The following is a 24,678-nucleotide window of genomic DNA, read 5'->3' on the forward strand; positions in this document are numbered from 1 at the left end:
TCATCTTCTCCCAAGATCTTTCTTCCCATCGTCTACAAGTCCGTGAGGTCCTCCGACGTCTTCGTGAGAACCGTCTCTATGGCAAGTTGTCCAAGTGTACTTTCGAAGTTCCTTCCATAACCTTCCTTGGGGAATATAATTTCTGGATCGGATCTCCAGATGGACCCGACAAAGTTGGAAGCTATTGCCAATTGGTCCATTCCGAGTACTCTCAAGTCCATTCAGCGATTTCTGGGATTCGCTAATTATTACAGGAAGTTCATCCGAGGATTCTCAACTCTCATTGCTCCTATCACCAGCTTAACTCGGAAGGGGGCAGATCATTCCAACTGGTCAGAAGATGCCTTGGCTGCGTTCCAAAAAATCAAGCTGGCTTTCATGTCCGCCCCAGTTTTGTCGCAACCAGATGTCAACAAGCCATTCGAGTTGGAGGTAGATGCTTCCATAGTAGGAGTTGGAGCTGTTCTCTCTCAAATAGGAGCTGATGGGAAGGTTCATCCGTGTGGATTCTTCTCTCGCAAATTCCTTCCTGCAGAAGCTAACTATTCCATTGGCGATCAAGCTGGCCCTTGAGGAATGGAGGTATCTCCTAGAGGGGGCAAACTTTCCGTTCAACATCTATACGGATCATAAAAACCTGCTCTACTTAAAGGCAGCCCAGTGTCTTAATCCTCGCCAGTCCCGGTGGGCTATGTTCTTCTCCCGTTTTAACTTCAAGCTCCATTTTCGTCCAGGTTCTCAGAATACCAAAGCTGACGCTTTGTCCCGATCTATGGAATCTGAAGAAGGGACGTCCGATCCAGTTCCGCATTCCATCCTGAATCCAGTTGTATTTGCCTCATCTCAAGTTTCTCCTGCTCCGCCTCCTGGTAAGACTTTTGTTTCACCTGAACTTCGTCCCAAGTTGCTGTCTTGGGCTCATCAGTCCAAATTTACTGGGCATCCTGGTGTCCTAAAGACTTTCAAATTCCTCTCCGAAACATACTGGTGGCCAAAGATGAAAGTCGATATCAAGAACTTCGTGGCATCCTGTCCTAAGTGTGCGCAGCACAAGACTCCTCGTCAGTCTCCAGCTGGTCAGTTACAGCCATTATCTGTTCCCAGCCGTCCCTGGTCACACTTGTCCATAGATTTCATCTCTGACCTTCCCTCTTCTCAAGGATTTAATACCATCTGGGTAGTGGTTGACAGATTTACCAAAATGGCCCCAAAACTTGCTCAAATCTTCCTACGGGAGATTTTCCGTTTACATGAACTACCCACTGAAATTATATCCGACCGTGGAGTTCAGTTTGTGGCAAGGTTTTGGAGAGCTCTTTGTTCTGCCATGCAAGTCAACCTCAAGTTTTCATCAGCCTACCACCCTCAGACGAATGGGCAGACGGAGAGGGTAAATCAAGAGTTGGAGACCTTTTTAAGACTTTATGTTTCCTCTTCTCAAGACGACTGGGTGGATCTGCTCCCGTGGGCTGAATTTGCTCACAACTTCCGCTACCACACTGCTACAGAAACAACTCAGTTTTTTGCTGTATATGGACAACATCCTCGTGTTCCAGATTTCCAAGACCTTCCTAGCATCGATGTTCCTGCCGCCACTGCTGTTCTAAGCCAGTTCTCCTCAATCTGGAGGAAGATTCATGTTTCTCTCAAAAAGGCTTCCAGTCAATATAAATTCTTCGCTGACCGTAAAAGACGTGCAGTTCCTAGCCTGAAATCTGGTGACAAGGTTTGGCTTTCCACTCGGAACCTCCGCCTTAGAGTGCCGTCAATGAAGTTTGCACCACGCTTCATTGGTCCCTTTACCATCGAAAGAGTCATCAGTCCTGTGGCCTACAAACTCAAATTGCCTCCTTCTCTACGAGTTCCTAATGCCTTTCATGTCTCTCTCCTCAGGCCGTTAGTCCTGAATCGCTTCCAAAGAGCTCTTCCAGTTGGTCCCAGAATACGAACCCAGCGGGGCGTAGAGTTCGAAATAGAGAAGATTCTGGATTCTCGTTGCCGGTACGGTCGTCTGCAATACCTCATCGACTGGTCCGGTTATGGTCCTGAGGAGAGAAGTTGGGTGTATGCCACTGATGTCCATGCTCCAAGGTTGGTCCGTGTCTTGCACAGAACTCATCCCTCCAAGCCACGTGGGTGTTCGGTGCCCACCCATAAAGGAGGGGGTACTGTCAGGAATCGACTCACCACAGCTACATCTGTCCGTCGGTGCGGACTCCGTCCGGGGTACCTGCGTTTTGCTGTCACCCGTCTCCCTGTCGCCGGATGTCATCCTGGGCCTGGGAGCGCTTCTGTTGTCAGCGGGCATGTGAGCACGCCGCGTTCCCGCCGGGCCGCGGCATGGGCGCCGCCATGACAGTCTCCGTCAGTCTGAGTGCGGCAGCCAATCCGGAGCTTGGCCGCACCTGATCATTCGACTCCAGCCAATGCCTGCAGACCTGGGGGTATATCAGGAGCTGCAGGGTGAGTCTGTGGTTGTCCTGAACTTCGTGTCACTACTGCGACCCATGTGTCTGGATCCGCTCTCCTGTTTCTCTGTGTTCCTGGTTACCTTCCTGTTTGTACCGATATCTCCGTGGAACTACAAGCACCAGCAATCCCTGCATTGTTACTTGGCTCCACACCTTCTACATCTACAGTGTGCTCCAGCCCTCAGCAGTAGAGACTATCTCTCCAGGTGCATTCCATCACCTCACCTGTGAATCAGCTTGCAAGCTGCCTGTGCATTACCAACTGCACTGTGAACTATACACCAAGTCTCCTGCATCTGCTACCAGGTTTGCTACCTATTTCACCATCTCTGCTGGCTCCACGTTTTAAACAACTCTGGTTTCCATACCAGTATATCATTCAACTATACAGACATACTCTTTCCTCCATAGACTCTCAGCTTCCACACTGCACCATTATCATTGCATTCCTTATTGTTTATTTCTGCAAGTATTTCTGCTGCATTACTGTTTGACTTTTTATTTAATAAAACATCATTGCGCACATGCGCAGAAACCCAATCCAGCCTCCTCACTTCTTCCATCCTACCTCCACTGACCCACTAGCGCCCCCTCCGGGGACACAAGCAAAACCGAACCTGACATCCCCCTCTCAATGGGTAGGTTCTTCATATTAGTCTCATGTATTACTCACATTCACAACTCTATTAAACAATTATATTATTGTAGAAATAAAAATTCACAATACATAATAATAATCTACCAGTACGTTATTAGTACTATTAGTACTTTAATTAGTAGTGTGAGTTCGATCTATAGAATGGGAAGATATGTTATTAGTAATGATACTGGTAGATTATTTTTATGTATTGTGAATTTTTATTTCTACAATAATATAATCGTTTAATAGAGTTGTGAATGTGAGTAATACATGAGACTAATATGAAGAACCTACCCATTGAGAGGGGGATACACATATATATACAGGTTGAGTATCCCTTATCCAAAATGCTTGGGACCAGAGGTATTTTGGATATGGGATTTTTCCGTATTTTGGAATAATTGCATACCATAATGAGATATTGTGGCGATGGGGCCCAAGTCTAAGCACAGAATGCATTTATGTTACATATACACCTTATACACACAGCCGGAAGGTAATTTTAGCCAATATTTTTTGTAACTTTGTGCATTGAACAAAGTGTATGTACATTCACACAATTAATTTATGTATCATATACAGCTAATACACACAGCCTGAAGGTCATTTGATTTAATACAATATTTTAATAACTTTGTGTATTAAACAAAGTTTGTATACATTGAGCCATCAAAAAACAAAGGTTTCACTATCTCACTCTCACGCAAAAAAGTCCGTATTTCGGAATATTCCGTATTTCGGAATATTTGGATATGGGATACTCAACCTGTGTGTGTGTGTATATATATATATATATATATATATATATATATATATGATCTCTTATTCTTTGCTAGGATTATTAACGGTATGAAGAATAGCAAGTTATTAAGATCTGATATAGCTATTAGGGGTCGGTGATGGATGAACGGCAGAGCAACGGATTAAGAAGGACAGGGTAGTGAGTACGATTCACTGGTTAGACTGATATTATAAGTGAACGTGTGTATATTTTATTCTACATTTTTATTATTGGGACTTTTGAAGAAATAATTGAATATGAAAAGAGCTTATGGACAAGCGGGCATATATATTAATTTTCATATATTTATATGTATAAGATTTTTTATTATATATCTATGTAATATTAATTTTTTATATATTAAATAAAGATAGGATTTATATGTTTTTTTTATATATTTATGAGGAGGTTGGATCAGGAGGTGGAATCAAGTAGGTGTTTGAACAGGTGTTTTGTATTCATTAATATAAGCACCAATAGGAGTTAAGATCACTCCTTTAAAAAGGGTCCTGGGGCATTTGGAGCTCATTCTTTGATAAAGCCCCCGTGAGAGGAGCGAAACGCGTCAGAAGCAGAAGTATTGGACCCCTGTACCAGCTTTTGAACCCACAACTGCATTGCCATCCTGCGCTACTGTCTCCAGACAGACGAAAATCGGGAGGAGAGAGACCGCGACTTTGGTACCTGCAGGTGGCACTTAGAGGTGTGGACTCACAGAGCTTGGAAGTCGGGTAATATTCAGCACAGCAGGCGCCAGCGCAGGTGCCGGTTCCCGTAGCCCGAGACCGCCTCGTCTGTTATTGGGACTCTCCTGTGTCAATACTGCTGGTGGAAGCCACACGTAAGGCTCCAGTGTGGAGCGGTTTCTTATAACATTAATATTCTTCTTTGCCGAGCGGCAACCCATTGAGGAACTCTAATACAAAGTAACTCTCAAGGATACTATTTGCTACATGGGTTCACATTACAGCTGGTATTTGATTTTTTGAATTGAATATACGGACTGAGTTTTACCGTTACTATTATAATATTATATTTTTCTGTGCACAGAGTATACTTAGATCCACCTCCTTAGGAAGTTTATAATATTATATATGAATATTTAGTGTTAGTGATTTTATTGACCGGTCAAGTTGTTTATCTGTGAAATATATATACATTTTTTATGTATTAAAATATATAAAATATATGGAATAACAAGTTTGATTTATTGAACTCTCAGCCATACCATATCATTTATAGCGCAAGAGGGGATTTGTTAGTGTTCTCTGGTTGTTGGCACTTGGGATTTCCAAGTGCTGATTCTGTTTGACTTGTTAACCCCAAGTCAAGCTCTCTCCTGCAGCGTATAAATAATTTTTTTTTATTTAAAATATTGATACTCGATCACCAGGACATAGTGGTGATTTACTAGCGCCTGGTTTTAGTTCTTTTTAAGTTTTTGAAATAGCCATCACACTGGCGGTGATCTACCAAATGCAAAATGGCTGAGGCTTTGCTCACAATCGGATTTTGTCCCATTGTGCACCTCATTTTGCACAACAAGGTGGTTTGTGAAAGAGCAGAAAATTGCATAGGCTGTAAGAAGGACATTCCAGAAAAGTGCATATTGTAGTATTTGCATACTGCAGCATTGAAAAAAAGAGAATTAATTCTATAAAGCAAGAGAATTTCTATGTATGTCTTCTACATAGTAACATAGTAAGATAGGGGGTGATTCAGACCTGATCGTAGCTGTGCTAAATTTAGCACAGCTACGATCATCCACACTGACATGTGGGGGGGGGCGCCCAGCACAGGGCTAGTCTGCCCCGCATGTCAGGACCGGCCCCACCGCACAAGTACAAAAGCATCGCACAGCGGCAATGCTTTTGTACTTGAAGTAACTCCCAGCCAGGGCAGCTCCTGTGCGCTGGCCGGGAGTTACTCATCGTTGTGATGGTTGCAGCAGCTGCATTATTATTATTATTATTACCAGTTATTTATATAGCGCACACATATTCCGCAGCGCTTTACAGAGAATATTTGGCCATTCACATCAGTCCCTGCCCCAGTGGAGCTTACAATCTAGATTCCCTATCACATGTACACTCACACACATTCATGCTAGGGTTGATTTTGTTGGGAGCCAATTAACCTACCAGTATATTTTTGGATTGTGGGAGGAAACCGGAGTACCCGGAGGAAACCCACGCAAGTACGGGGAGAATATACAAACTCCCCACAGTTAGGGCCATGGTGGGAATTGAACCCATAAACCACAGTGCTGTGAGGCAGTAATGCTAACCATTACACCATCCGTACTGCCCATGTGACGTCACACAGCCACTGCGGCCCACCTGCGTTGGCTGGACCGCGCACAGTAAACGGCAGCAATGAACGACAGCGTGCGATCAGGTCAGAATGACCCCCATAGAGCCTAATTCAGAGATGATCACAGCAGCAAATTTGTTAGCAGTTGGGCAAAACCATGTGCACTGCAGGGGGGCAGATATAACATGTGCAGAGAGAGTTAGATTTGGGTGGGGTGTGTTCAAACTGAAATCTACATTGCAGTGTAAAAATAAAGCAGCCAGAATTTACCCTGCACAGAAACAAACTAACCCACCCAAATCTAACTCTCTCTGCACATGTTATATCTGCCTCCCCTGCAGTGCACATGGTTTTGCCCAACTGCTAACAAAGTTCCTGCTGCGATCCACTCTGAATTACCCCCGTAGTCGGTGAGGTTGATAAAAGACTAGTAGTCCATCGAGTTAAACCTAAATTATATTGCATTCCCTATTCTGTTTAGGTTAAAAGGCTATATCCTCATATATCTTTTTCCGTTCGAAATTTGTCTAACCCATTTTTCTCTAACGTCCTAGTGGATGCTGGGGACTCCGTAAGGACCAAGGGGATAGACGGGCTCCGCAGGAGACATGGGCACTGTAAGAAAGAATTTAGGTTCTGGTGTGCACTGGCTCCTCCCTCTATGCCCCTCCTCCAGACCTCAGTTTGATACTGTGCTGGGTGCTTTTCAGTGAGCTCTCCTGAGTTCGCTGAGAGAAAGATATATTGTTAGGTTTTTTATTTTCAGGGAGCTCTGCTGGCAACAGACTCCCTGCATCGTGGGACAGGGGGGAGAGAAGCAGCCCTACTCTCTGAAGCTAGGTCCTGCTTCTTAGGCTACTGGACACCATTAGCTCCAGAGGGATCGTACGCAGGATCTCACCCTCGCCGTCCGATCCCAGAGCCGCGCCGCCATCCCCCTCGCAGAGCCGGAAGACAGAAGCCGGGTGAGTATGAGAAGCAAGAAGACTTCAAATCGGCGGCAGAAGACTCCGTTCTTCACTGAGGTAACGCACAGCACTGCAACTGTGCGCCATTGCTCCCACACACCTCACATACTCCGGTCACTGTAAGGGTGCAGGGCGCAGGGGGGGGGCGCCCTGGGCAGCATTTGGATCCTCTTTTTGGCAAAAGTAAACATATATACAGTTGGGCACTGTATACATGTATGAGCCCACGCCAAGAAAATGCATATTTAAGCGGGACAGAAGCCCGCCGTCGAGGGGGCGGGGCTTCTTCCTCAGCACTCAGCAGCGCCATTTTTTCTCCACAGCTCCGCTGAGAGGAAGCTCCCCAGGCTCTCCCCTGCAGATTCACGGTAGAAGAGGGTAAAAAGAGAGGGGGGGCACATAAATTAGGCGCAAAAACACAATATAAACAGCAGCTACTGGGTTAACATTAAGTTACTGTGTTATTCCTGGGTTATAGCGCTGGGGTGTGTGCTGGCATACTGTCTCTCTGTCTCTCCAAAGGGCCTTGTGGGGGAACTGTCTTCAAAAAGGGCATTCCCTGTGTGTGTGGTGTGTCGGTACGCTTGTGTCGACATGTCTGATGAGGAAGGCTATGTGGAAGCAGAGCCGGAGCAAGTGAATGTGGTGTCTCCGCCGACACCTGATTGGATGGATATGTGGAAGGTTTTAAATGATAATGTTAATTCCTTGCATAAGAGGTTAGATAAAGCTGAAGCCTCAGGACAGTCAGGGTCCCAACCCGTGCCTGATCCTATGTCGCAGAGGCCGTCAGGGTCTCAGAAGCGCCCACTATCCCAAATTGTTGACACAGATACCGACATGGATTCTGACTCCAGTGTCGATGACGATGATGCAAAGTTAAGGATGTTTTGCACATCACAGAGGAAACCCCTGTCCCTGACACAAGGGTTTATATGTACAAGGGAAAGAAACCTGAGGTAACTTTTCCCCCCTCACACGAACTGAATGAGTTACAGTATGTGAAAAAGCTTGGGAATCTCCAGATAAAAAAATGCAGATTTCCAAATGGATTCTTATGGCGTATCCTTTCCCGCCAACGGACAGGTTACGATGGGAATCCTCCCCTAGGGTGGACAAAGCTTTAACACGCTTATCCAAAAAGGTAGCCCTGCCGTCCCAGGATACGGCTACCCTCAAGGATGCTGCTGATCGCAAACAGGAGGGTACCCTGAAGTCCATTTATACACATTCAGGTACCTTGCTCAGACCGGCAATCGCGTCGGCCTGGGTCTGTAGTGCAGTAGCGGCATGGACTGATACCTTATCAGAGGAGTTGGATACCCTAGATAGGGATACTGTTTTATTGACCCTGGGGCATATTAAAGACGCTGTCCTTTATATGAGAGATGCCCAAAGAGACATTAGTCTACTGGGTTCTAGAATAAATGCTATGTCAATTTCTGCCAGAAGGGTCCTGTGGACTCGGCAATGGACAGGTGATGCTGACTCAAAAAGGCATATGGAGGTTTTACCTTATAAGGGTGAGGAATTCTTTGGGGAGGGTCTCTCAGACCTGGTCTCCACAGCTACTGCTGGAAAGTAAAAATTTTTGCCATATGTTTCCTCACAGCCTAAGAGAGCACCGTATTATCAAATGCAGTCCTTTAGATCACAGAAAAACAAGAAAGTCCGAGGTGCGTCCTTTCTTGCCAGAGGCAGGGGCAGAGGAAAGAAGCTGCACAACGCAGCTAGCTCCCAGGAACAGAAGTCCTCCCCGGCCTCTACAAAATCCGCCGCATGACGCTGGGGCTCCACAAGCGGGGCTAGGCCCGGTGGGGGCGCGTCTTCGAAATTTCAGCCACAAGTGGGTTCACTCTCAGTTGGATCCCTGGGCAATAGAGATTGTGTCTCAGGGATACAAGCTGGAATTCGAGGAAATGCCACCTCACCGATACCTCAAATCGGCCCTGCCAGCTTCCCCCCACGAGAGGGAAATATTGTTAACTGCAATTCACAAATTGTATCTTCAACAGGTGGTGGTCAAGGTTCCCCTCCTCCAACAAGGAAGGGGTTATTATTCGACCATGTTTGTAGTCCCGAAACCGGACGGTTCGGTCAGACCCATATTGAATTTAAAATCCCTGAACATATACCTGAAAGGTTCAAGTTCAAGATGGAATCGCTGAGAGCGGTCATCGCAAGCCTGGAATGGGGGGATTTTATGGTGTCTCTGGACATAAAGGATGCATACCTTCATGTCCCCATTTATCCACCTCATCAGGCATACCTCAGATTTGTGGTACAGGATTGTCCTTGCCAATTTCAGACGTTGCCGTTTGGTCTCTCCACGGCACCGAGAATATTTACCAAGGTAATGGCGGAAATGATGGTACTTCTGCGGAAGCAAGGAGTCACAATTATCCCATACTTGGACGATCTCCTCATAAAAGCGAGATCAAGAGAGCAGTTGCTGATCAGAGTAGCACTTTCTCTGAAAGTGTTACGGCAACACGGCTGGATTCTAAATATTCCAAAGTCGCAGTTGGTTCCTACGACTCATCTGCCTTTCCTGGGCATGATTCTAGACACAGACCAGAAAAGGGTTTATCTCCCGATGGAGAAAGCTCAGGAACTCATGACACTGGTCAGGAACCTATTAAAACCAAAACAGGTGTCAGTGCATCACTGCACTCGGGTCCTGGGAAAGATGGTGGCATCATACGAGGCCATTCCCTTCGGCAGGTTCCATGCGAGGACCTTTCAATGGGACTTACTGGACAAGTGGTCCGGATCACATCTTCAGATGCATCGGTTAATCACCCTATCCCCCAGGGCCAGGGTGTCACTCCTGTGGTGGCTACAGAGCGCTCACCTTCTCGAGGGCCGCAGATCCGGCATTCAGGACTGGGTCCTGGTGACCATGGACGCAAGCCTCCGAGGTTGGGGTGCAGTCACACAGGGAAGAAATTTCCAAGGTCTGTGGTCAAGTCAAGAGACTTGCCTTCCCATCAACATCCTGGAATTAAGGGCCATATACAACGCCCTGCGTCAAGCGGAGACCCTGCTTCGCGACCAACCGGTTCTGATTCAGTCAGACAACATCACCGCAGTAGCTCATGTAAACCGTCAACGCGGCACAAGGAGCAGAGTGGCGATGGCGGAAGCCACCAAGATTCTTCGCTGGGCGGAGAATCACGTAAGCGCACTGTCAGCAGTGTTCATCCCGGGAGTGGACAACTGGGAAGCAGACTTCCTCAGCAGACACGACCTACACCCGGGAGAGTGGGAACTTCATCAGGAAGTCTTCGCACAGATTACAAGTCGTGGGAGCTGCCACAGGTGGACATGATGGCATCCCGCCTCAACAAAAAGCTACAGAGGTATTGCGCCAGGTCAAGAGACCCTCAGGCGATAGCTGTAGACGCCCTGGTGACACCGTGGGTGTTCCAGTCGGTCTATGTATTTCCTCCTCTTCCTCTCATACCCAAGGTGCTGCGGATAATAAGAAAAAGAGGAGTGAGAACAATACTCATTGTTCCAGATTGGCCACGAAGGACTTGGTATCCAGATCTGCAAGAAATGCTCACAGAGGACCCGTGGCCTCTTCCTCTAAGACAGGACTTGTTGCAACAGGGGCCCTGTCTGTTCCAAGACTTACCGCGGCTGCGTTTGACGGCATGGCGGTTGAATGCCGGCTCCTAGCAGAGAAAGGCATTCCGGATGAGGTCATTCCTATGCTGATAAAGGCTAGGAAGGACGTGACAGCTCAACATTATCACCGTATATGGCGAAAATATGTTGCTTGGTGTGAGGCCAGGAATGCTCCTACGGAGGAATTCCAGCTGGGCCGTTTCCTTCACTTCCTACAGTCCGGAGTGAATTTGGGACTATAATTGGGTTCCATTAAGGTCCAGATTTCGGCCCTATCCATTTTCTTTCAAAAAGAGTTGGCTTCTCTGCCTGAAGTTCAGACGTTTGTAAAGGGAGTGCTGCATATTCAGCCCCCTTTTGTGCCTCCAGTGGCACCTTGGGATCTTAACGTGGTGTTGAGTTTCCTGAAATCCCACTGGTTTGAACCACTCAAAACGGTGGAGTTGAAATATCTCACATGGAAGGTGGTCATGCTATTAGTCTTGGCTTCGGCTAGGCGTGTGTCAGAGTTGGCGGCTTTGTCACATAAAAGCCCCTATCTGGTTTTCCATGCGGATAGAGCAGAATTGCGGACCCGTCCACAATTCCTACCGAAAGTGGTTTCATCCTTTCATATAAACCAACCTATTGTGGTGCCTGTGGCTACTACTGACTTGTAGGATTCCGAGTTACTTGATGTGGTCAGGGCTTTGAAGGTTTATGTAGCCAGAACGGCTAGGGTCAGGAAAACAGAGTCTTTGTTTATCCTGTATGCTTCCAACAAGCTTGGTGCTCCTGCTTCAAAGCAAACTATTGCTCGCTGGATCTGTAACACGATTCAGCAGGCTCATTCTGCGGCTGGATTGCCGCTGCCAAAATCAGTTAAGGCCCATTCCACTAGGAAGGTGGGCTCTTCTTGGGCGGCTGCCCGAGGGGTCTCGGCATTACAGCTTTGCCGAGTGGCTACTTGGTCAGGTTCAAACACTTTTGCAAAGTTCTACAAGTTTGATACCCTGGCTGAGGAGGACCCTGTGTTTGCTCAATCAGTGCTGCAGAGTCATCCGCACTCTCCCGCCCGTTTGGGAGCTTTGGTATAATCCCCATGGTCCTTACCTAGTCCCCAGCATCCACTAGGACGTTAGAGAAAATAAGATTTTACTTACCGGTAAATCTATTTCTCGTAGTCCGTAGTGGATGCTGGGCGCCCGTCCCAAGTGCGGACTTCTTCTGCAATACTTGTATATAGTAATTGCTTCAATAAGGGTTAAGTTGGACCTGATGCTCTGTTTTTTGTCATACTGTTAACTGGTTGTTATCGCATGTTATACGGTGTGATTGGTGTGGCTGGTATGAATCTTGCCCTGGATTACCAAAATCCTTTCCTTGTACTGTCAGCTCTTCTGGGCACAGTTTCTCTAACTGAGGTCTGGAGGAGGAGCATAGAGGGAGGAGCCAGTGCACACCAGAACCTAAATTCTTTCTTAAAGTGCCCATGTCTCCTGCGGAGCCCGTCTAACCCCTTGGTCCTTACGGAGTCCCCAGCATCCACTACGGACTACGAGAAATAGATTTACCGGTAAGTAAAATCTTATTTTAAACGCATTAACTGAGTCCGCCATTACAACCTTCTCTGGCAGTGTATTCCATATTCGTATTGCCCTTACAGTGAAAAATCCCTTCCTGCAATGAGTACAAAATTTCCTCTCCTCAAGCCTTAGCGGGTGTCCGCGCGTTTTGTTTAGAGGTCTCTTAGCAAACAACTCACATGATAGCTTCACATATTGCCCCTTTATATATTTGTAGATATTAATCATATCTCCTCTTAAGGTCCATGCACACGGAGCGATTTTGACTGAGCGATTTACCTTGAACTGGCAGTAGGCGATTTTGACTATCTTTACCAGCGATTTTGACTAAGTGTGCAAGCGTTTTTGGCTATGGGCGATTTTGACTAGATCATTTAAATAGGGGATGCTTTTACTTTTCCAGCGACTTAGTGAAAATTGACTTGCCTGCGCAGTCTATTTTTCCCAGCGATAGCGACCTGGTGGGGACGCGCATCGCTATCACTCGCTGTGTACACACGGAGTGATATGCACTAACTTTCTAAGGGTGTGTACACACGGTGAGATTTTTTCTTAAGATTTTGACTATATAGTCAAAATCGTAAGAAAAGTTAGTGCAGATCGCAAGGTGAAAGTCACCTTGCGATCCCGATGCGCGGTCCCGCCAGGTCGGCATCGCAAGAAAAGATAGACTGTGCAGGCAAGTCAATCCTTGCTAGATCGGTGTACTATCTAGTTCTTCTCACATGTCAATGACATCTCACATAAGCCAAAATCTCACATAAGCCAAAATCTCACATAAGCCAAAATCGTAAGCACACATAGTACAGATCTCAAGAAAAGTTAGTCAAAATCTGTCCTATCTGGCCTCCGGGGAGTTCAAGGGAAATCGCAAGTAAAAATAGGACATAGCAAGGATCTCACCGTGTGTACACACCCTTAGTGATTTTGACTATATACTTAGAATTGCTGAGCCATATCGCTCCGTGTGTACACACCATTAGTCGTCTCATTTCTAGTGTAAACATATCTAATCTAGAAAGCCTCTCAGTGTCTCCAACCCCTTAATCAATTTGAAGCTCGCCTCTGCACCTTTTCAGGTTCTAATAAGTCTCTTTTTTATAGTGTGGTGCCCAGAACTGTACACAATACTCAAGATGCGGCTGTACCAATGATTTGTACAGTGGCAGGATTACACTCAGTCCTTGTCTCAATACCCCTTTTACTGCGTGCTAACACCTCATTTGCCTTTGTTGCTGCACTCTGACATTGTGTGTTGCCGCTAAATCTACTATCAGTGAACACCGCCAAATCCTTTTCTAATACAGTTTCCCCTATTTTTCTCCATTTAATTGGTAGGTTGCATGTTTATTCTTAGTCCCAAAGTGCATAACTTTACATTTTTCCACATTAAACCTCATACACCATTTCATTGCCCAAACTTCCAGTTTAAATAAATTGCTCTGAAGAGCCTCCACATCCACATCTGACTTGATTACCCGACATATTTTAGTATCATCTGCAAAAATTGACACTGTGCTTTCTAGTCCTTCTCCTAAATCATTAATAAATATATTAAATAATAGTGGCCCCAGCACAGAACCCTGCGGTATTCCACTAATTACTTTAGCCCAGATGGAAAACATCCCATTAATCACCACTCGCTGTTCCCTGTTATCAAGCCAATTACTCACCAATGTACAAATAGTGTCTGCTATACCAAGTTCCTTTAATTTGAAAATCAGCCTCTTGTGAGGTACTGTGTAGAAAGCTTTTTAAAAATCCAGATAAACCATACCTCCCAACATGACCCTTTCCAGGAGGGACAGAATGCTCTGCTCCTAGACTTCCCTCTTAATTTAAGATTGCCATCAGCTGTGCTGAATCACCTTTCTCATCAATTAACTAGTTATACACAGGTGATGAAAATCATAAATTAAGAGGGAAGTCCAGGAGCAGAGCATTCTGTCCCTCCTGGAGAGGGTCATGTTGGGAGGTATGGATAAACCACATCTATTGCGTTACCCTGGTCGAAATTGTCGCTTACTAGCTCATAGAAGCTAATCAAATTAGTTTGGCATGACCTATTGTTTGGTATGACACACTTGTTAAATCGTTAATATACTGTACTTTATTTAAAAAAAAAAAAAATCATGTGAAAACTGATGTTTCAGCATGACTTTTGGTGGGCCAAAAGCTTGATAAATAGCCGCTTAGTTCCATTCAGCAAATGGTATTAAATCAAAGTTTGGACCCTGCAGAGATTGTATGCAGTTTTTTTTACTTTGACATTCAGTGAAACTACGTATTTTACCAGGAGTGTTCGCTCTGTTCACACATTTGCACCTGAAGTATAACTAGAAAAATATGTTTTTGCATGTGATGCCCTTTGCTTTTCAAGTAAAATAATTTAACCAGGAAAAAATATCTTAAACTGCTGTCAAATCTCAGATTCAACAATATGTTAAGATTGTGGTTTTGGAGTGTGAAATTTTCTCTACTTAACAATTCAAAACTGATGTCTTTTACAATAGTACAATGTCACAATGGTCAGCAATAAATTCTGCAACTCTAAAAAAGTATTCTCTACTGAGTTCCTTCCTAAGCTATGTTCCTTTCCTGGATAAAAAGTTCTTTGAAAGGCTCCCTAGTGATTACTGTGTTCCTCTGTGCGTGTTGTTTACCTCTCTTTCACTGTATTGTTCTGGGGTGAAGTATTAATCCTGATATCTGTCCATAAGCCTTTTGTTGATTCGCAAATGGTTTCCAATTGTAAAGTGGTCAAGGTCACAATATGGCATACTCAGCTATACCCTGAGTATCAATTTAGTTAACCGTAATACGGTTATTGTGTATAGAGTTGGAAGAAGATGAAAAAATGCATTGGTGAAGGTAGATTCTGTACAGTTAAATGTAGATTGCCAAATGTATCAATAATTTGAATGTATTCAGAAGGAAAGTTGTATGTAAAAACAATACGATAATACTGAGTAGGCATCAGTTGCTTATTAATGTGACTGTACAGAAATGATATTGTTAATTCAGAAACAAAGAAAAAAATGTTTTTGCCCAGTTTTAGTCTGTTGTTATAGAACTACAATTTCCAGTCTGGCCTTACAGAGGAAGGGGACAGACTACAACAGCTGGTGAAACACACTTTCCCACACTCAAACAGTGGATCTATTGGGAATTGTGAGTTATATTCCTGTTATTACATCCCCTACAGGGATGCAGTATTGTGGAATAATTCTGATCAGTGGAAACAGTATGGACAGTAGCATATTGGGGTACATTGGGCAGGTAGAAGCAGGATGTTTGTCTCTCTCGCACACTGTGTTGCTCTCTCTCCCCTCCTTTGCACTCTGGTTCTGTCTCTGTCTTATTGTCCCAGGCTTCCTGGCACTCTCAGGATGTGATTGTTGCAGGCACAGGGGGTGGGCTGCCGGTGAAATAGAGGAAGCTGTGGTTACTTCAGTGCAAGGCCATCAGAGAGCAACATGCAATAGGTGATGTGACCAGGCAGAAGTGCACAGTATTTCAGAGGTAAATTGTTCACAGTGCTTATACATTTTAAAATGAAGAACTAGTCTGGAGTTACAGTATGTTCTCTGTATGATCAGTCTTGTGGCTTCCTGCTGTTTGTGTCACTGCAAGTGCAGAAGTAGACTGATCGTTCCTATTTCTGCCTTCACTGTCTGTCAGATTTCTAAGCAATAGGAGACTGACAGAGCTTCCTTCTGACCGTGTGGAGCACAGATGGTCTTATTACACAGACTGAAAAGAAAAAAGCTCAATTACGTTTGTGTCATCTTGTGAGGAAAAGACATACTCAAATTTTCTATTTATCACTGCCTCAGATGCTGGTGTAAAGTAGATCCATAGCTTCATTCTGTCATTGTGTAATTCTCAAAGGGGAGGCAGAGGCTCATCCAGTAGCTTCTCATTGTTTCATCTTTTGACGCTAATGGATCAGCGAGAGATTGATAGCTTCATCCTATAATTATCACTATATCTGAAAGGGCAAATAATTGCTCTCCGAGCGGTTTTCATTCCAACATTAAAGTCGTTGTGTAGCAGCAAATGTGGAGTTTTGTACTATAGTGTTTCTCCACTTCAGTGCACCATGTTATTATATTAGAATTTACTGTTGATTTTGCTTTTTAGATTACAGAGAATTAGATTGATCTTTATTGTTTTAGATGGTATGCCCACATCATTTGATGGTAGGGGTCATCATCACTGTCTTGGAGAGCTTTCAGACAGCCAGTCATCTGATATCTTGATATAAATGAAAGCTGGAAGTGGGGTACCTAATTTGATTCATCCAATTAAGTGTCACCTTTAATTTGGTACCCTGGATTTGTGGGCTGTATAAAGTAGATGTGTCACAGGGAGGGTGTTTTATTTATTTTTTAACGTGCACACAATTTAAATCTGTCATTCTCCCCACCAGTTCACCCAGGAGAGAGGCCATATCATAGCATACTCAATAAGCTAAACCACCTTTATGGGAAGTGCTATTGGCCCTGTGGCCTTCAATCTTCTTGTCATCTCTCCAATTACAGAAGCTAGGGGAAGGAGGTGGGGGGCTGATGTACTGGAGGGAGACTTGCTGTCTGATTAATAATTTGTCCTGCTGATATGTACACTTAAAAGTGTCAAGTATTAGAAGCAGTAGTATTAGTGGGCCCCCAAGTGACAACCCCTTCAACAAACCCCCTTTTTCACCCCCACAAAACTTGACATTTATTAAGAAGAGTCATAGCTGCCATACTGTTTTTTTTATTTTTTTACAATATAATTTGTAGATACTGTACCAAAAGAGCAAAATAATGTAATATATTCTAATGCTTACTTGAAACTGCATTTTACTTTGAAGTGACTTCCCCTAGCTAGGACAGTGGCAAATGAGCTACATGTATTGGACCCAGAGAATGAACTTTAAATGGCAGCGGAGTGAGCGGTGTGAGCAGGAGAACCAATAATAAATGGTCCTCCATTCGAAAATTCTGTGGTTTAAAGCTGGGATGTGAAAGGAGCCAAGGGCACCAGCTAGGGAAAGGGGTGTCTAATAGAAATATTTTACTGGTAGTAGTGCAGTTTTTATGTTACCTAAAAATAACTATGAACAAAGCATCTCAAAGACAATGGGCCTGATTCTGAGGGTGGGAGTAAAGCAAAAAATAATAAGTTTGCTCCTTGGCAAAACCATGTTGCAGAGAGATTTTGATTTGAGAGGGACATGTCTACACTAGAATCTTAATTGCAGTGTAAAAATAAAGCTGTCCGGCATTTGTTTTGTAATCCTGGGATTTGAGGTTGAAAAAAAATAGGATTTTAATTACCTACCGGTAAAATTTTTTCTCATAGTCCATAGAAGATGCTGGGGTCCATTTAGTACCATGGGGTATAGACGGGTCGTTTGAGAGCCACTGGCACTTTAAGAGTTTAATAGTGTGGGCTGGCCCCTCCCTCTATGCCCCACCTACCAGACTCAGACTACAAACTGTGCCTGTGGAGACGGACATACTTTGAGAGAAGGAAATACACAGATAGGGGTGAGAATCACACCAGCTCATACATAACAAAAAAGGAAAGCCAAGCTAACCAACTTGGAACAATTCAGCAATGGCTGAAACAACAATACCGAACCAAGTAACAATGCAGGGATACAAAGCACTGGGCGGGCACCCAGCATCTTCTACGGACTACGAGAAAAGGATTTACCGGTAGGTAATTAAAATCCTATTTTCTCTTACGCCCTTGAGGATGCTGGGATCCATTTAGTACCATGGGGATTTACAAAAGCTCCCAGTATGGGAGGGAGAGTGCTGAACAGATTGACCAAACTTTAGGTCCTCAGAAGCCAAAGTATCGAACTTGTAGAACTTAGCAAATGTGTTCAACCCTGTCCAAGTAGACGCTCGGCAAAGCTGTAAAGCCGAGACACCCCGGGAAGCCGCCCAAGAAGACCCCATTTTATGAGTAGAGTGGGCCTTAACAGATTTTGGACACGGCAAGCCTGCAGTTGAATAAGCATGCTGGATAGTAAACTTGATGCAGCGAGAAATCGTCTGCTTATAAGCAGGACACCCAACCTTGTTGGGATCATAAAGGACAAATAAAGCGTCCGACTTCCTGTGACGAGAAGTTCTCTTCACAGAAATTTTCAAAGCCCTCACCACATCCAAGGACTTTGAGGTAATTAAGGAGTCAGTAGCCACTGGCACCACAATAGGTTGGTTGATATGAAAAGCTGACACAACCTTTGGAAGAAACTGCTGACGCGTTCTGAGCTCAGCTCTATCTTCATGGAAAATCAAGTAGGGGCTCCTGCATGACAATGCCCCCAATTCCGACACACGTCTAGCAGATGCCAATGCCAACAGTGTTACCGCCTTCCAAGTAAGAAACTTGACGTCCACCTTCTGCAAAGGTTCGAACCAATCCGATTGCAAAGGTTCGAACCAATCCGATTGCAGGAACTGCAGCACCACATTAAGATCCCAAGATGCCATAGGAGGCACAAAGGGTGGTTGGATTTGCAGAACCCCTTTCAAGAATGTCTGAACCTCAGGGAGGGCAGCCAATTGTTTCTGGAAGAAAATAGACAAGGTCGAAATCTGGACCTTTATGGAGGCCAAGCGTAGGCCCACATCCAGACCTGCTTGCAGAAAGAGGAGAAACCGTCCCAGTTGAAACACCACCATTGCAAACTTCCTGGATTCACACAAAGACACATACTTTTTCCAGATCCGATGGTAATGTTTAGACGTAACCCCCTTCCTAGCGTGTATCTGCATAGGAATTACCTTTTTCGGAATACCCTTCCGAGCTAAGATCTGGCGTTCACCCTCAATGCCGTCAAACGTAGCCACGGTAAGTCTTGATAGGTGAACGGCCCCTGTTGCAGAAGGTCCTTGCGAAGAGGAAGAGGCCTCGGATCCTCCAGCAGAAACTCCAGAAGATCCGCGTACCAAGCCCTCCTTGGCCAGTCCGGAGCAATGAGGATTGCCTTAACTTTTGTTCTTTTTATTAGTTTGATAATCCTTGGGATGAGTGGAAGTGGAGGGAACACATACACTGACTGGAACACCCACGGAGTTACCAGTGCGTCCACCGCCACTGCCTGTGGGTCTCTCAACCTGGAATAGTACCTCCGAAGCTTCTTGTTGAGGAGAGAGGCCATCATGTCTACCTGAGGTACACCCCATCGGCTTGTCACCTCTGCGAACACCTCTGGGCGAAGGCCCCATTCTCCTGGATGGAGATCGTGTCTGCTGAGGAAACTGCTTCCCAGTTGTCCACTCCCAGAATGAAGATTGCTGACAGCGCAACCGCAAGCTTTTCTGCCCAGAGGAGGATTCTTGTTACCTCTGACATTGCTGCTCTGCTCTTCCTTCTGCCCTGTTGGTTTATGTAGGACACTGCCGTTACATTGTCCGACTGAACCTGAATGGCCTGATCTTGCAGAAGATGTGCCGCATGTAGAAGGCCGTTGTATATGGCCCTTAGTTCCAGGATGTTTATCGGAAGGATGGATTCCAGACTTGACCACTTTCCTTGGAAGTTTTCCCCTTGGGTGACCGCTCCCCAACCTCTGAGACTTGCATCCGTGGTTAGAAGGATCCAATTCTGGATCCCTAACCTGTGGCCCTCGAGTAGGCGAGAAGTTTGCAGCCACCAGAGGAGTGAAATTCTGGCTTTCGGCGACAGGCATATCCGCTGGTGCATGTGAAGATCTGATCACAACCATTTGTCTAGGAGATCCAGTTGGAAGGACCTCGCATGGAATCTTCCATACTGAAGAGCCTCGTAGGAGGCTACCATCTTCCCCCGAAGGCGAATGCACTGATGAACCGAAACCGGGCTGGCTTCAGGACATCCCGTACCATTGATTGGATCACCAACGCTTTCTCTACCGGTAGAAACACCCCCTGCACTTCCGTGTCAAGTATCATCCACAGGAAGGCTAGTCTCCTTGTCGGCTCCAAATGTGACTTTGGAAGGTTCAGGATCCACCCATGATCCTGGAGTAGACGAGTTGAGAGAGCAAAACTCTGCAACAACCTCTCCCTGGTAGATGCTTTTATCAGCAGATTATCCAGATATGGAATTATGTTCACTCCTTTCCTACGGAGGAGTAGCATCATCCCTGCCATGACCTTGGTGAACACCCTCGGTGCTGTGGAGAGGCCAGAAGGCAGTGCCTGGAACTGATAGTGACAATCCAGCAGCGCAAATCTTAGATAAGCCTGGTGAGGCGTCCAGATCGGAATATGAAGGTACGCATCCTTGATATCCAGGGATACCAGGAATTTCCCCTCCTCCAGACCTGAGATCACCGCTCTTAGAGGGTTTTCTGGATTTTCCCCGACCACCCCTAAAGAAGGTGGAAGTGGATTTGGATTTTTTTAATTTTGCGGTCCGAAAGGACTGCAGTGTAGACGTAGGATAAGATTTCCTAGTCGGTGGTGCTGCTGAGGGGAAAAAGGTTGACTTAACCGCAGTTGCCGTGGAGATCCACGCATCCAAAGCGTCCCCAAACAGAGCCTGACCTGTGGATTCAACATCCACAGTCCATTGGCGTAGCCAGAGTCCCCTGCGTGCCGAGACCGCCATGGAAGTAGCCCTTGTATTCAGCATGCCAAGGTCCTTCATGGCCTCCACTATGAAACCTGCAGAATCCTGTATGTGACGTAAAAACAAGTCAGTGTCCCTCCTATCCATAGTATCTAACTCCTCTAGTAATGTGCCTGATCACTTTACTTTGGCTTTAGAAATCCACGCGCAAGCAATAGTGGGCCTTAAAGCCACGCCTGTAGCAGTGTATAGTGATATCAGCGTAGTCTCAATCTTGCGGTCAGCCGGCTCTTTTAAGGCGGTTGAACCAGGGACAGGTAAAACCACCTTTTTAGACAACCTAGATACAGAAGAGTCTACTATAGGTGGGTTTTCCCACTTCTTTCTATCCTCTTCAGGGAATGGGAAAGCAATGAGAATTCTTCTAGGGATCTGGAATATTTTCTCTGGGTTTTCCCAGGATTTTTCAAATAAAAAGTTTAACTCCTTAGAAGCAGGGAAGGTAAGTGAGGATTTCCTATTTTCTGTAAAATAAGATTCCTCTACTTGTTCAGGTACCTTCTCAGAAATATGTAAAACATCACTAATCGCCTCAATCATTAGCTGCACCCCTTTAGCAAGGGATGCATCACCCCCCTGCATATCACCATCACTGTCCCCTGTATCAGAGTCGGTATGAGTGTCAACTTGCATTATCTGGGCAAGTGAACATTTTTTCAGGCATGTAGGTGGGGTATTTGAGGAAGTAGTGGGAGCTGAATAGTTCAAACGCTCTACAGATTTTCTCAAAAACGACGTCTCTTTCTCATTATGTGACATCCTTGATGAAATCTGGGAAATCATTCTCCTTAAAGAATCCACCCATGAGGTTTCGGATTCAGAAGGCTGGGAAAGCAAATTGCAGTCCTGAGTACATGGAATAGACTCCTCAGGAGAAGATACACACTCTGCAGCACATAATACAGAGCCCTTAGACATGGTAATGTGGATATGTACACTTACACACACATACAGGAAAATGTCAGACACGGTTTCCCCCAGAGTACCTTCAGAGAGTCACAGAGTATAAGGAGCCAGCCACACAGCGCCCCTGTAGGCAGTTATTATGATAAAAGCTCAGCGCTGACTAACCAACCTTAATAGGTTAAATAGTACTAACTGCACTCTCCCCCCGTCTATAACACCCTGGTACCGCAGAGTATAACTGGAGTTATGTGGGGGTCAGCGCTCCCTGTCAGCGTCCTGCTTCAGTGATCTGCAGGGAGAAAATGGCGCTGGTAAATGCTGGATCCGCTCTGAGGAGAAGCCCCACCCCCTGTAATGGTGTGCGGCTTCCCGCACAATTAGATTGTACTGGTCTGAGGTCTTTGATGCTAACAACGGGATTAGCCCCTGGTAGCTATATTTACCAGTCTTAGGGTTATCGCGCTGGCCCAGGACACCCCTCAGCAGCGTCTACATATGCATGTTGCTGAGCCCTCATGGAGCGCAGCCTGTCAGAGCTGCGCTCCCACCCTTGTGCCACCATTCCCGCCGGTGACCCGCTAACCGGGCCGCTGGCACTGTACTCACCACTCTTCTTTCTTCTGGCTCTGTTAGGGGGTGGCGGCCGTGCTGTGGGAGCGAGCGGTCACCTCGTGGGCTTGCGATCAGCATCCTTAGGAGCTCAGTGTCCTGTCAGCGGAGATAGAGAACCATTAACTTCGAGAGTTGGTTCCTATTCCCCCCCTAAGTCCCACGAAGCAGGGAGGCTGTTGCCAGCAGCCTTCCTGTACCTAACAACTCTTAGAAAAGAATAAAACTAGAAAAACTCCTAGGAGCTCCCCTAGCTGTGACCGGCTCCTCATTTTCTAAACTGAGTTTGGTAGGAGGGGCATAGAGGGAGGGGCCAGCCCACACTATTAAACTCTTAAAGTGCCAGTGGCTCCCAAAGGACCCGTCTATACCCCATGGTACTAAATGGACCCCAGCATCCTCTAGGATGTAAGAGAAATCGAACTTCCGTGATTCCCAGTATTGAGAATTGAGTTGTACTAAGAGGCTATTATTCATGGCCCCCACAGGGAAAAAAGCACACAAGTTGGGCCCCCACAGATTAAAAAACACAAACATTGCCTCCACAGAAAAAAAATAAGACGCATTCATAGCCCTCGCATGCCTTGTCCGCACAAGGAAAAAATAAGACATTCATGGCTCCCAAGCCCCCCACTGAGGAATGGCTCTTACCTCACCTCAGGGCTGTCAATTGCCTCAGGCTATTCAGTAGATGTCAGGCTGCAAGCAGTGGAAGAAGAGTAGCTCCATCTCCCAGTACCTCCCTCAACCTCAGCTGCATCAGTCAAGTTCACTCTGCCTGTAGAGCTACAGGGGTATATTTACTAAGGTCCCGATTTTGACCGAGATGCCGTTTTTTCATCAAAGTGTCATCTCGGTAATTTACTAAGCAATAATCACGGCAGTGATGAGGGCATTCGTAATTTTTTGGAAGTCCAAGAAAAAAATTACGAATGAATACACCATCGGTCAAAACGCGGCTGTTTAAGTATGAATCTCGGTCATTTACTAAGAAGTGCAAAGCAAAAAGAAATAAAACACTGCCGTGAAAAATTACAACTCGTAAAAAAGTGCTAAAAAAAAACAGACCTGCTTTTTTAATCCGTGATTGTATAGGCATGCAGGGATCCATGAGATCCGTGCATGTATATCAGTGGGAAGGGGTGGGAAAGTGGTTATTTTCTTAAAAAAAATTGCGTGGGGTCCCCCCTCCTAAGCATAACCAGCCTCGGGCTCTTTGAGCCGATCCTGGTTGCAGAAATATGGGTAAAAAATTGACAGGGGTTCCCCCATATTTAAGCAACCAGCATCGGGCTCTGCGCCTGGTCCTGGTTCCAAAAATACGGGGCACAAAAAGAGTAGGGGTCCCCCGTATTTTTAAAACCAGCACCGGGCTCCACTAGCTGGACAGATAATGCCACAGCCGGGGGTCACTTTTATATAGTGCCCTGCGGCCGTGGCATCAAAAATCCAACTAGTCACCCCTGGCCGGGGTACCCTGGGGGAGTGGGGACCCCTTCAATCAAGGGGTCCCCCCCCCCAGCCACCCAAGGGCCAGGGGTGAAGCCCGAGGCTGTCCCCCCCATCCAATTGGCTGCGGATGGGGGGCTGATAGCCTTTTGTGAAAATGAAAAGATATTGTTTTTAGTAGCAGTACTACAAGGCCCAGCAAGCCTCCCCCGCATGCTGGTACTTGGAGAACCACAAGTACCAGCATGCAGCGGAAAAACAGGCCCGCTGGTACCTGTAGTACTACTACTAAAAAAATACCCAAAAAAAGACAATACACACACACCTTGAAAGTAAAGTTTTATTACATGCATCCACACAAACATACATACATACTTACCTTATGTTCACACGAGGGTCGGTCCTCTTCTCCAGTAGAATCCATGGGGTACCTGTTGAATAAATTCTACTCACCAGATCCAGGGTACCAGGCTCCTCGGATAATCCTTTTGTAATCCACGTACTTGATTAAAAAAATAAAACGGACACCCGAGCCACGCACTGAAAGGGGACCCATGTTTTCACATGGGTCCCCTTTCCCCGAATGCCAGAAACCCACTCTGACTGATGTCTAAGTGGGTTTCTTCAGCCAATCAGGGAGCGCCACGTTGTAGCATCCTCCTGATCGGCTGTGTGCTCCTGTACTGTCTGACAGGCGGCACACGGCAGTGTTACAATGTAG

The 24,678-nt window shown here is 45.8% G+C and overlaps 1 protein-coding gene across 3 annotated transcripts in view; it reads left to right on the forward strand.

Moving 5' to 3' along the window:
* Positions 1 to 24,678, forward strand: part of SIPA1 (signal-induced proliferation-associated 1) — a 310,973-nt gene that overhangs the window by 26,106 nt on the left and 260,189 nt on the right. The window contains exon 1 of one of the 3 annotated variants that reach the window (XM_063945195.1): positions 15,791 to 15,893. The exons of the other annotated variants lie outside the window; for them this stretch is intronic. The gene's annotated coding sequence lies outside the window, so the exon portion shown is untranslated. Of the gene's footprint in view, positions 1 to 15,790; positions 15,894 to 24,678 lie in introns of those variants that run through there. 3 annotated transcript variants of the gene reach the window in all.

The sequence above is a fragment of the Pseudophryne corroboree genome, chromosome 11 (genome assembly GCF_028390025.1).
Source record: "Pseudophryne corroboree isolate aPseCor3 chromosome 11, aPseCor3.hap2, whole genome shotgun sequence".
Taxonomy (NCBI): Eukaryota; Metazoa; Chordata; class Amphibia; order Anura; family Myobatrachidae; genus Pseudophryne; species Pseudophryne corroboree.